General features: G+C 49.2%; 1 pseudogene; it reads right to left on the bottom strand.

The window, feature by feature from the left end:
* Positions 1–1,236: 1,236 nt before the first annotated feature.
* On the bottom strand, positions 1,237–1,331 carry LOC136498753 (small nucleolar RNA Z247; annotated as a pseudogene).
* Positions 1,332–13,635: the final 12,304 nt, after the last annotated feature.

Here is a 13,635-nt window from a genome sequence, read left to right as displayed (position 1 = left end):
TTGGAGCTTCGTCGTGCTCGCTTCAAGGCTGGATGGGGATCGGGGGTCAGGTGGCTTAATGGAGAATCCAAGGACGTGATGAATCGAGCGATGGTGACTTAACCATGCTGAATTAAGCGAGTAAGGTCAGCTGGTCAGCAGTGGCAGAGAGGGAGGGCAGGTCTGGCTCAGCTCGTCCTTGCCTTGGTGGCAAGCGGCTGGCTAGACCCAAGGCGATGTCTATGCACCCACTACACTGATAACGTGGCTAGACCACGTGCACACAGGTGGAGGTAGGTGGGGGCATGGCATGCATGGCCGTAGTGCCTTTAAGGTGAGGCGACATCGTGAGGCTGCCAGGATAGCCCACGTGTGTGCGAGGACAAGGCGAGCGGCAGCGTAGCACAGCAGTCACAATGGCGTCGGCAGCGGCAACGTGAGGTAGGGCAGCAGTGCAGACGTGACAGCGAGGTGATGGCACCGGCAGCGGCTCCGCGCTGGTAGGGCCAGCAGCGGCCAGGTCGTAGCCAGGCCTAAAGGCAGCCATGGCCGACCATGAGTAGCAGCGCTCGAATGCACAACTAGTGCGGTGACGCTGAGTGCCCGAGCCTAGTGATCGCGTCCACCCGGCGAGCCAGCCCGAGAACGTGTTGTGCATGAATTTTAAAGTGTCGATAGCAACTAAACGGTTGAGGCTTACACTAAACCACCTTCACTATGCTAAAGAGCGAATATTAGGCTACCAATCCAAGCTAAAACATGACACCACCTCGTAACCCAATCTCTCAAAATAATTTGCTAAACATAGCAATGTCTAGCTATTGACAAACTTGGAAATTTTCTAATTTTTGAGCTGAACTTGATTTCAATTTGTAATTCCTAGGCTAGTAGAAATATTAGTTAGTAATATCATTTTTCAACAGCAAGTATTTCACTGTCATCTATAAAGTTCAAATTCCAAACTTTCTTTAAGCGCCACATATATGTTTGATAGCATTTTTGTTCAATAAAAATTAGTTTTAAACCCAAGTTGATATACATGAGCTATTGAATCAACTTTCGTTTAACATTTTTATTAGTCATTTTAGGTTACAAGAAATTGAATCGACACACTTTATCACATGCACTAACACATAAACATAATGCCCATGACATGTTTTAGTAAATGATTTAGGGTGTAACACTGTGTTAGCGGAGGATTGGGATCCTCCACCGTGCATCTCCATGTGTTGCTCAAAACAAACAAGCTAGGTGTATTCTAGATCTAGGCAGCGATGGCAGAAACTGACGGGGTTGTATTCTAGATCGAGCCCGGTGAGGATGTACGAGATGAGCTCTTCATCCTCTAGCCTTCTTCTCGATCGATGCCATCTCATCAGCGAGGGACTTCATCTTCGTGAAAATATTCAACAATGGTCGATGTCTCCTTGGACACCCTTGCAAGAGCCATGAGTCCCCTCGATCAGTGGCCCAAAGCTCGGCCCACTGTTTGCGCAATTAAGACCTACGTGAAGATCTCTTTCCCAAGAGATGATAGCAGGAAGCTAAAGACTTGTTGGTCCTTCGCCACCCAATTCTCATTACTCCGGATTCGGCACTAGATCGATGACGCCTTTCTCCTTCTCGTCCTTCATCGGAGTGAGGAACTCCGCCGAAGGCTTTGCCACGGCCTTGATGTACCCGGCCATCTAGGCGCCCTTCAAGGTAGAAACGACTTGGGCGTGCCACATTTGGTAGTTGTGGCGCGTAAGCTTCTCTGTCATGGGAAAACCTAGCAAGGGAGAGGCAAACACAGCGGAAGAAGATTGGGCCATGGATTAGCTCCATGAGGAAGCCGACTCTGAATACTATGTGAAGTTTGGTGGAACGGGATGCCTTTCCCTAGCTCCTGATTTTGTGTTAAATAGGCTCAGGGAATAGCCCCTCGGCAGTGGCTTGTACAAGGGATTGATACAACAAGATAAACCTTATCATGTACAGCTTGAGCTACAATCTAGGAACTACCTAGTGGTACAATGAACCTAGACTAATAACAAATGATGTACATCTATTAATAGAGCCACTTAACATAATGGACCGCAAAACCAAACGAAACACGGAAGCAATTACTAACCCATTGATTCATTAAAAATACTACCGGTTGATAATGCACAATGTATGTAACAATAGACAAAAGATATCACTTTGATAAATGAAGAAAAAAAACCAAAAATATAGAACACTAGACTAGGACAAGTACATTGGTCTTGTCTCTGTGTTGTCTCGTATGGTGCCACATAATTTATGATGACTTAATAAACAACATGTATAATGGATGCTTTTTACGTTGTCTCAGAGTGACTCACAATTCCTTAATTTATGCATAGAATAAAAGTAAAAGTGTGAGTTGTATGGCAATGACAACTCATATAATGGTATAATAGTTGTCTCATAGTCCTAAATTTTAGCTCATGAGGTGGTTCTTTCGTGATCTCTCTCTCCTCTCTTTCCTCCTATCGACAGAATATCATCGAACAGTCCTCTGAGGGATATCCCACGAAGGTAGATTGATCGGCAGAGATGCGTGTAATAGAGAATAAGAAGGAAACAAAAACACACGAGTTAGATAGGTTCAGGCCGTCAGTATGACTGTAATACCCTACTCCTATGATCTATTGGATTGTATTGGCTATCGTATGATATTGCATGAGTTTAGAGGGGGTCCCTACCTGCCATATATAGTCTGGGGGGTAGGGTTACAAGTCGGTTAGTTCTAGGAGATAACCAGAAAGTAATAACAGATTACAGGAATCATGGGATCATACGTATCCTAACAGATCTCATAGTATCTTCAGGATATCTTCCTAGTATCTTATGGGAGGCGCCGAGCAGTGTCATGCCCCGTAAGGCTTCGTCTTGTGGGCTAGGACACCCTAGGGGGCGCAGCCCATGTGATCTACCATGGGTATCCGGGGTCGTACCCCCCATAGCTAGTCCCCAAGCGCCTTGTACCCGTTGTGCAACGCCGTCTTGAACTTGTCCTAAGCAGGTGCGAACAAAGCCAAGTAGTCAAATTCATGGTCTGACCACCATGATGAGTTGTCGAGCAGTTGTGAGCAGTCATCGAGCAGCGTGAACTATCACCGAGCAGTGTGAGCCATCACCGAGCAGTGTGAACCATCGCCGAGCAGCGTAATCGAAGTACAACATGCCATAAGGGTGTAAGGAGCTTCAAGTTCAGAAACGAAAATTTCTTCATAGTGGACCAAGTATGCCCACTTAGAGTCCGACCATGAGAAAGGGAGATAGTCTTCTTCAGCTTCAAGAGGCGTGGAGTCTTCCAGATTAAAGCAAACACACTCATCGCAAGGTGAAATGTGCCCACTTAGTCCCCGAGCCTGACAGTAGGTGACATAGTCACGTGGTGCTAGGGTCCAAAGTAGAAGAAAAGTAGAAGACCAGCCGAGCAGGTAGCCAGTCCCCGGGCTTAGCCTCAAAATGAGAAAAACACATTCACCGCAAGGTGAAGTGAGCCCACTTAGTCCCTGAGCCTAACAGTAGGTGACGTGGTCACGTGGTGCTAGGGTCAGAAACAACAGTCAATAGAAGAAAGTCCCTAATGCGGTGAGGAACTGAGATGTAGTGTTGACGCAGTCCCCGAGCCACAAGAGGAAATCTTGGAGAAAACAAATCATGAAGAAAATACCAAAGTAATGGTTATACAGTAGTAATTACTAAGCCGTAACAATTGGTGGAGAAGTCGGTGAATATTCGATGAGTAGTAACAAATTGTGGTGAGAAGTGAGCGATACAGGCTGTATTTACGCAAAGGTCCAGGTAACAGCCCACCACATGGTTGCGGAGAACTCGGAGAGGAGCAAATCTAGGAGCGGTTTCCCAAAAACCCTCGAATGCGAAAAGGTGGGGGAGTGCTTTATAACTGCGCCGCCGCACCCCATGCTCCCACCTTTGCCACTTTGCCATTTCATCTTCCTCCTTAGCCCTCGTGCTTCTAGATTCATAGCCACATGCGCTTCCACCACCAATCCCAAACCAGATCTAAGAAATGGCATCAAAGAAGGGAGCTAGTAACCCAAAGAAGGCGAGTGTCGGAGTCAGCCATGATAAAGAGTGGGTGCCGTTGCGCACAAGGGAGGCGAAGCTCGATAGATTGGTGGAGGCAGGTGTTCTTCTTGACCGCGTCACCGTCGGATGGTGGCTAGCCCTTGGTGAGCCCTACCCAATGCCTCATACTGATGAAGCCATAGTATTTGAGGACTACTTTTGGCGTGGATTAGAATTTCCTGTTCATCCATTCTTGAGGGATTTGTTGGAGTTCTAGAGAGTTAGTCTATGCAACCTCCACCCAAACACCATATTGCACATATCCATCTTCATCCATTTCTGTGAGGTGTATGTCAGAATCCTTCCCCACTTCAACCTCTTTTGTCACCTGTTCTGGCTAAAGAAGAAAGGTGGCGGTGGTTCCAAGGTGGTCGGTGGAGTGTATCTTTAGCTGCGCGATGGAATGGTGGGCGAGTACCTTACTGTGCTGCTAAACACATCACTGAAGGGGTGGAATGCCAGATGGTTCTACATAAAGTAGAGCCACCCTACCGTCCAAAGCGACGCCGACCACATCCCAGAAAGCCAGAAAAGCTAGTCAGAGAGGCCAAGCAGTGCAGATATGAAGCAAGTGAGGGAGCTCCTCCGCCTAATAAAGGGCATGAAGACCAACGGTGGACTCATTGCGGCGAGCTTCATAGTGCACGGCATCTAGCCCTACAAGGAGAGGGCCCACGTGGGCTATGACTTCAAGGGCGACACCGATGGCACCCGGGAGAGGACAGAGATGTTGTCGAGGGACGAGGTGCAAGAGCAGGTCGCAGAGCTATTCGCTCCATTTGCCTCATTCAATGTGTTAGGGCAAACAAGACCCTTTAACTGCAAGAATCCACCTCCTCAGGTAAACATCCCAATTGTTTTGTTCCTAATGCTTTTTACCCTTTATTGTTGCCGAGCAGTGTGAACTAATGTACTTATGGAAAGGTCCATTCACAAGAACGATCGATGTACTTCTTGGGCGTGCTGAGGGGTGATTGGCCATAGGCAGTAGACGCCCAGCCACCGACGTAGCCTGAGGAAGGTGCCATCAGTGCCTCATCAGAATCTGGAGGCACCGATGCTGGTTGGACGGAGAGTACCCCCCGGTGTTGGAGAAAGTCTAGGGGAAGAGGGCATCGGTAGATGGGCTGGCCCAGAAGAAAAGGAAGACATCAGGTGTTGTCCCCCACAAGCTGGGCGGCATCTCGCTTGGTGGTAACCAGACCACTTGGACGTAGAGCACGACGATATCTAAATGGTCGAATGATGATGAAGTGCCAGTGGCTCCTCCACCGAGCACTGAGGCGCCTCTACGCAACACGCGCGCAGAGGAACAATCGAAGGGAAAGGTGGGAGTCCCCGATCAACTAGGCGATGGGAGTCTTGGAGCGATAGGAGGAGGCGAAGTCGATGATGGAGGCTTGCTAGACCTATACCCCAGGGCATGGGAGTTGACCCCAAGGATGCACCTAGGGGCTCAGGTAGGTAGCGCCGGTTTAGGAAAGTGTATCGGTAGGCCGACACATAAGTATCCTTGCTTCGGAGTTATTGTGTTGTCATATCCTTATCTTTTTTTTAGCGATTGACGAGCTAATCTAATGCAGAGCAAGGGGTACAGAGGATCTGACCCCGCTCATCCAGACTGACGAGCAACCTAGGGCTGGTCCTGGGGCAGAAGCAATGCTGGCACACCCTGTCCTTGAGTCCCTAGGTGCTCGGTGGCCTGCAGAGAAATCAGCCACCGCTGTTGATGTACTTGGCGGTGGTGAATGGTTGGTAGTGACGGCAGATGGGTCGGTGGTGATGCCCAATGTAGCAGCGAAAACCACTAGGATCTTGAGAGCAAAGGCTGGAGTTGCCGATGCTGCGTCGAAGTCCGAAGCAGAGAAACCTACGGTGCCAGAGGGGCAGACGGTGCGCCCTAAAGCATCAAAGGGCGTGGTCGGACACACTGTTTGACCACGGAACCCCCTAGTGGTGCCTCCATCTGTGGAGGAGGAGGAAGAGGTGGAAGAAATCGAGCATGAGGAATCATGACCTCAAGCTGTCTGAATCCTTCATAAGCGAGGCGATGAAGTGGTGGTCGTTAAGGAGGAGGACACCACTAGGGAGCTTAGGAGACTGGAGTCCGCCCTTTCTGGAGTCATGAAGCAGATCAAAGTTAGTACTGGGCCTGGAATGCTTGTCTTTGATGTTGGAGATCAGATTTCTTCATAATCATTGTGCGTTTGTAGGGGATAACTCGGACTGCCGAGCAACGCTGCCAGCTGATCAAGAGGATGGAGCCCCTCACCAAGGAGAATGAAAAGCTCAAAGAGGCGATGAAGCTTATGGAGAAGAACATCCAGAGGGCCCAGCATGAGCGAGACCTTGCTGAGTCCAACATGTGGGGACCAAGAATACCAGAAAGGCATCCTAACCGAGCAGCTAGCGATGGCGTCCGAGCAGTTGCAGGGCAAGTTCGAGCAGCTAGCCACCGTCTCTGAGCGGCTAACAAGTGTGTTCGAGCAGCTAGAGTGAAAGTTTGAGCAGCTCCGAAATGTCTCCAAGCAGAGAAAAGGTATGGCGTATCGGCGATTTTCCTTTGCATTGCTAAAGTATTATTGTTGCTGACGATCGTTATGCTTGTAGAGCAAGATACAGAGCTCGGCTAGCTACGTCAAGCCATCGAGCAACTCTGAGAGGAGAAGGAGAAGGAGTCAGGGTGAGTAGAGAAGCTGGTCGAGGAGCTAAAAGGTGAATACTTCGTGGTCAGAGTTACTGCTGGAGTAATTTCTTGGCTTAATGGATCCTTGTGATGCCTACAGACTATCATCGGAAGGTTAAGGCATAGTTCAATGTGCTAGAGCAGGAGGCAAGGGCCTAGAGGAACAAGTTCGACGTCATAGTTGCTAGAGTCAAACCAGTGCTTGACTGCGTCGACCTAGAGGCGGCTCCTCAGCTCGATGGCAGGCCACCGTGTCTAGACACCATCATCAAAAGGTGCAAGGCGACATGGGAAAACTTCAAGAGCTTCAACCATGACGCCATCATCACTGCCATTACACATGCCTTGGCGGTGGTCCGGTCCCATTACCCTACCATTGACCTTCAAGCGATAGGGGCCAGATTCACCAGAGGAACGGGCGCGATGGAGCACCAGTAGCTGGAAGATGAGGTGGAAGACGCGACGAAGAAACTGGCCGGTGACATCGACCTATTTGGCGAGATGGACGGCGATGGCGAAACCCGATGATCTGCTCGGAGGAAAGTCTATAATAACCGGAGAGTAGTTAAAACATGCAAGGGTGCAAACAATCATTTATATATATGTATAAATGTTGACATGTGCATGTTTATGCAGTTTGCTAGTATTGCGGTGAAAAAATTATTGTAGTGTTAACCCTAACACAATTATACATAGTATAAGTAGTGTTCGAGCAGTTAGTTCATTACTGAACTCTTTGGCCTTAGCTAGCTCATAGTCCATAACGTCGAGCACGGAGCCCGTGCACATGGAGGAACAGGCAGTGACCAAGGAACCATAGCCGACCACCTATAACGCAGAGCGCGGAGCCCATAGCACATGTAGGGAGACATCGGAGACTAGGGTCTTCTCTATAGAGAACAGAGCGGAAGGTGTGCTGCTCAGTGGTTGGTGAATTAACTTGGAGATATACATAGTATAAGTGGCTGTCCGAGGAGTTAGTTCCTTACTATGCTCTTGGCCTTGGCTAGCCCATAGTCCATAACATCAAGCACGGAGCCTGTGCACGTGTATGAGGAATAGGTGTGACCAAGGAACCACAGCCGACCACCCATAACATAGAGCACTGGAGCCCAAAGCACGTGTAGGGAGAGATCAGAGACTGGGTCTTTTCCATAGAGCATAGAACAAAACGTGTGTTGCGCGGCGATTGGCGAAACATTTTAGAGATATGGAGCAACACGGCAGAGTGTTTATGGCATTCACATATTGGAGATATGGAGAAACGTGGCAGAGCATTTATGGTGATCTCATATTGGAGTTCGTTAAGGAGTAGCTTAGAGCTCGGCAACCGTAAGTGGCAGATTAAATCGTAATGGAGAAATAATGGAGACAAATTATGGTGACCAAAACTTTATTCATCATGGAGTAGGAGAATACATATCTGGAGCGTTTCAAGGAATAGAAACGTATAAGGTGCTTGATGTGCCATGAATTGGGGATATCGATTCTGTCCAAGTCACATAGCCAATAAGACCCAAGTCAGGGTAACCTCTTTGACGACGTAAGGCCCTTCCTAGAGGGAGGAGAGCTTGTGCATCCCTTCAGTTTTTTGCTTTCTATAGAGAACGAGGTCACCGACAGCAAATGAATGACTTTTGATGTTGTGGTTGTAGTATCTCCGCAAGCCTTCTAGGTATTTGGCTATGCAGACACAGGTGATCAGGCGTTCTTCCTCGGCCCTAGTCGATGTCCTCTATCCGAAAAGTTGTGGCTTGCTCTTCATCATAATGCTCCATCCTAGGTGCTCAGAAGGCAATGTTCACTGGTAGTATGGCTTCTGAGCCATAGACCAAGAAATATGGAGACACATCAGTGCTGTGACTAGCTTGAGTATGTAGTCCCCAGACCACAACCGGTAGCTCCTTAAGCCATCTGCCTAGATGCTTTTCTTCTTTCTGATATAGCCTCTTTTTGAGGGCATCAAGGATCATGCCATTCACCCTTTTGACCTGGTCGTTGGCTCTAGGATGGGCAATGGAAACATATTTGATGGAGATGCATCGATCTTCACAGAAGTCCCAAAATGATGACCAGTAAATGTAGTTCCGAGGTTAGTGATAATGCTGTTCGGGAGACCGAATCTGTGGATGATATCTTCGAAGAGCTCGACTGCTTTCTTTGCAGTAGCCAAAACAAGCAGTTTATATTCGATCCACTTGGAGAACTTATCGATGGCAATGTACATGTATAGAAAACCACCTGGTGCTAGCTTGAAGGGCCCGATCATATCCTAGTCACCAGCATGCTGAAGGGCTAGGAAGCTAGGATGGTTTGTAGTTCTTGTGCTGGCATGTGTATTTGCTTGGCAAAAAAGTGGACATCCTTCACAACGTCAGCGATGGCCGTGGGCCAGTAAAATCCAGCTCAGAAAGCTTTGCTGACCAGGTTTCTCGAGGCCGCGTGGTTGCCGTAGGAACCAGAGTGAATTTTGAGAAGTAGTTTCACTCCCTCTTCTTGGGTTATGCATTTCTACAGTATCCCTTCCTTGGCACTTTTCCTCACCAAGTTGCCATCCACCAGCATGTAATGCTTGCTTTGATGGATTAGGTGTTCGGTCTCAAGTCTTGTCGGTGGGTACTTCAGCACTGGTGAGGTACTTGATGAACTGAGTACCAGCTGCTCGGCGGGGGGAATTTCTTGAACTTCCTTCTCTTCTTAATGGATGGCGCCAAAAGGTCTTGAACGAAGACCCTAGGCCGAACCATGGCGTGAGAAGAGCCTATCTTGGATAGTTGATCGGCGAGCTGATTTTGATCTTGTACCACGTGGTGGTACTCGATACTGTAGAATTTTCCTTCAAGCTTCCTAATTTTGGTGCAATATGCATCCATCTTTTCACTAGAGTAGGACCAGTCTATGTTAAGCTGGTTGATGACCAGCGTGGAGTCCTCATATACCATGAGGCATTTGACGTCGAGCTCAATGGCTATACGGAGTCCGTGGAGACACGCTTCGTATTCGACAGCGTTGTTGGAGGCTAGAAAATATATTCGGAGAACGTATCAGAGCTTATCCTTGGTCGGTGTAATGAATAGAATGCTCGCACTAGCACCATTGATGTTGAGGGCGCCATCGAAGTACATTACCCAGTGCTCAGGGCAAGTAGCGGTGATGGACTCTTGGATCTCGGTCCACTCAGCGACGAAATCAGCAAGCGCCTGTGACTTGATGGTAGGCCTGCTTCTGAATTCGATGAAGTGCCGAGCTCAACAGCCCACTTGATTATGCAGCTATTGGCCTCTTTGTTGCAGAGAATGTCCCCTAGAGGGAACTCAGTAACCACAATGATCTTGTAATACTCGAAGCAATGGTGGAGCTTGTGTGACTGTGATCAGAATAGCATATAGCAGTTCTAAACTTAAGGATAATGAGTTTTGGGCTCGTTAAGGACCTTGCTTAATGAAGTAGACTAGACATTGCACCTTATAGGCGTGCTCGGCCTCCTCATGTTCGACGACGATAACTATGCTAATGACGCGAGAAGTGACGGTGATGTAGATCAGTAGAGTTTCGTCTGGTCGAGGCGCCATCAAGATTGGAGGCTTTGTTAAAAATAACTTGAGCTGCTCAAAAGTTGTATCTGCCTCCTCTAACTAGGAAAAGCGCTTAGAGGCCTTGAGGAGTTTGAAGAACTGGTAGGTCCTTTTCGCTGAGGCACTGATATGAAGCGACTGAGAGCAGCCATGCAACCCTGGAAGCTTCTGAATGTCCTTTACACAGGTCGGACGTTTCATGTTGATGATAGCGGAGACCTTGTTGGGATTGGGTTCAATGCCACGGGCACTAACGATGTAGCCCAGGAGTATTTTGGATGGAACCCCAAAGATGCACTTTGAAGGGTTGAGCTTCCATCGGTACCTTTTCAGGTTGGCGAAAGTTTCTTTGAGGTCGATGATGAGATTATCGATGGTCTTGGACTTGACGACCACATCGTCGATGTAAGCTTTGATGTTGAGGCCTATCTGTTGATCGAGGCACATCTAGATGGCCCTTTGGTAGGTCTCCCCAACATTCTTGAGTCCGAAGGGCATGGTGGTATAGCAATATGCACCGAAAGGCATGATGAATGATGTCTTGATCTGCTCTTCTTCCTTGAGGGAGATCTGGTGATAGCCGAAGTAATAGTCGAGGAAGGAGAGCAGTTCACAACTAGCGATAGAGTCTACAACCTCATCTATCCAAGGCAGACCGAAGGGGTCTTTAGGGCAGTGTTTGTTAAGATCAGTGTAATCAACGTACATTCTCCATTCTTTATTCTTTTTTTGAACGAGAACAGGGTTTGCTAACCACTCAGGATGATACACTTCTTTTATGAATCTAGCAGCTAGGAGCCATTTTATTTCTACCCTAATAGTCTCCTTGTCTGGTGCGAATCAGTCAGAGTTTTTGCTTGATCGGTTTGGCGGTCGATGAGACATTTAAGGAGTGCTCGATCTTCTCCCGTGGTACCCCCAGACATGTCTGTAGGTTTCTAAGCAAACATGTTGGCATTGGCACGTAGGAAGGAGACAAGCGCGCTTTCCTATTTGGGGTCAAGGTGAGCCCCAATCTTCACTATCTTGGAGGGGTTGTCGAGGTCGAGGCTGACTTCCTTGGTTTCTTTAGACTTGGCGGAGGCATGAGGAGGCTCCAGTGATGGGATCTCTAGGTCATCGGTGGGCACCGTCTTGGCATCGATGACCACACTGGCCATCTAGATGGAGAGGTCGGTGGCTTCGGTGAGGGCGAGACTCTCTGTCTCGTAGGCGTAGGTGATGGAGAGGTTGGTCCGCAGGGCTAGGACTCCTGTAGGAGAAGGCATCTTTAGCACCAGGTAAGCATAGTGTGGTACAACCATGAACTTGGCCAAAGCTGGTAGACCAAGTATGGCATGATAGGCGGTGTTGAAGTCAGCAACGTAGAAGTTGATGTGCTTGATGCGGTAGTTGCTTGCTGTGCCGAACTATACTGGTAGGGTGATCTCTCCAAGTAGTTTGGATACCCTACCAGGTACCACACCCCAGAAGGAGGAGTCAGAGGGTGTGAGATATGTTATCCCGAGGCCTAGCTCCTTTAGGGCTCTAGCGAAGAGGAGGTTCAGAGCGCTCCCACCATAGACGAGAACTTTTCTGAAAAGCACTTTCTGGATGGTTGCATCAAGGACGAGTGGGAAACACCCGGTGTAGGGGATGTCCGCCCATTGGTTGGCCCTACTGAAGGTGATAGGGACCTCGGACCAAGGACGATAGCTGGGGTTCGTGGCGGTGTCTTCCGTAGTGACGGTGAGCACCCGGCGAGCGGCGAGCTTCCGTTCTCTTCTGCTCTCAGTGGAGGTGAGGCCCCAAAAGATGGTGATGACCACCTTGTCATGATCCTGGAAGGCATTGTTATTGCCCCCAGGTGGTCGGCAGCCTTTGGCGCCAGTCGTTGTTGTCGTCGTACGGCTTTTTGGCCTGGAATTCTTTAGCCAAGCTAAGGTAGTCTTTCATATTATGCTTGGCATTCTTGTGGAGAGGGCACGGGCCATCGAGGATCTTCTTATATTGCTCATCGTAGTTGCGCTTGGCGTGGGGTTCATCAACGACGGCGATGATGTGGTCTGGCCGACGGACGACGATATTGACCAGACTTGAATCCTTCTTGTCGAATCACTGGCCGTTGTCCCGATGATGACTACGGTCATCGTAGCGGCAGTCGCTGTGGCGCCGGTCGTCGGGGCGATCATCGCTGAGGCGAGTTGGGCGATGAGTGCCCGCATTCTTGTTGAAGCGCACCTCGGCTTCCTCAGCGTCGGTGTACTAGGTTGGCGGTCATAATCATCTCGTCGATCCCTATGGGCAGCTTGCGATTGAACTTGGAGCAGGAGATCGCGATGATAGAGTCCTCGGACTGAAGGCAGGTGATGACCTCAGCTTCCGTGATGTTAGGAATATAATTCCTCATCTCGGAAAAGCATCTGATGTAGCTACGGAGGAGCTCGAATGACTTCTGATAGATGTGGTTCAAATCATGCTTGGTGCCTAGCCGAGTACATGTAGCCATGTAGTTGTCGGTGAAGACTTTTTTCAGCTCTTCCCAGGATCTGATGGAATCCTGAGGCATGACGGGAAGATAGTTCGCCATGACACTAGGTGTCTCCTCCGGCAGGCACGCACAGTAGTGGTGTAAGCCTGTAGCCACTATGTGGGGTTCATTCTTCCCTCATAGGGCTCGACCCTAGTGATTTTGAAACCATGAGGCCACTGGAGTGTTCGGAGTGCCCTCGTGAAAGCTGGGGGGCCTTTAGGGTTGTTGGTGCCGTGATCTGCAGTGTTGCCGGCATTGAGTGGCTCGAGAGCTGAGTCTAGGTTACTGTACTCTTGCTCGTACTCTTGACAGCGCCGTACTTCTTCTTCATGGCGACAAAAGCGGCGCTCGTCGATACGTCGTCGTGTGTCTCGGAGATTATTGAGGTGCACTCAGATATCCTAGGTCGTGTTGGCGAAGGTGTTCGACGCGGTTGCCCCTAGCTCCCCCTGAGGGGTTGCCTGTCATCGTGGTGCTAGTCAGCGAAGCGACTTGGGCGGTGATCGGATCTTGGCGCGGCTGATCGGTGAATCGAGCTTGTGGAGTATGAAGGTCTCTGATCCTAGAGGATCTCGTTGACCTGGCAGTGCGCCGCTTTAAGCATGGCGGCGACCTTGGCGACCTCTGATGTCTGTGGGAGCCGGGACGAGCTCGTTGGCTGCCATGGCTAGGTTGGCGCTTAGGGTCTTGTAGACGTCGTGGCCATCAACACTGGACAAATTCATCGTCGATGTTGCAATGGAGTTGGTGTGGCCTTTCTTGTGAGTCAAGCTAAGCCT

The sequence above is a fragment of the Miscanthus floridulus genome, chromosome 12 (assembly GCF_019320115.1).
Source record: "Miscanthus floridulus cultivar M001 chromosome 12, ASM1932011v1, whole genome shotgun sequence".
NCBI classification, from domain to species: Eukaryota; Viridiplantae; Streptophyta; class Magnoliopsida; order Poales; family Poaceae; genus Miscanthus; species Miscanthus floridulus.
This window is presented reverse-complemented; position numbering and strand designations above follow the sequence as displayed.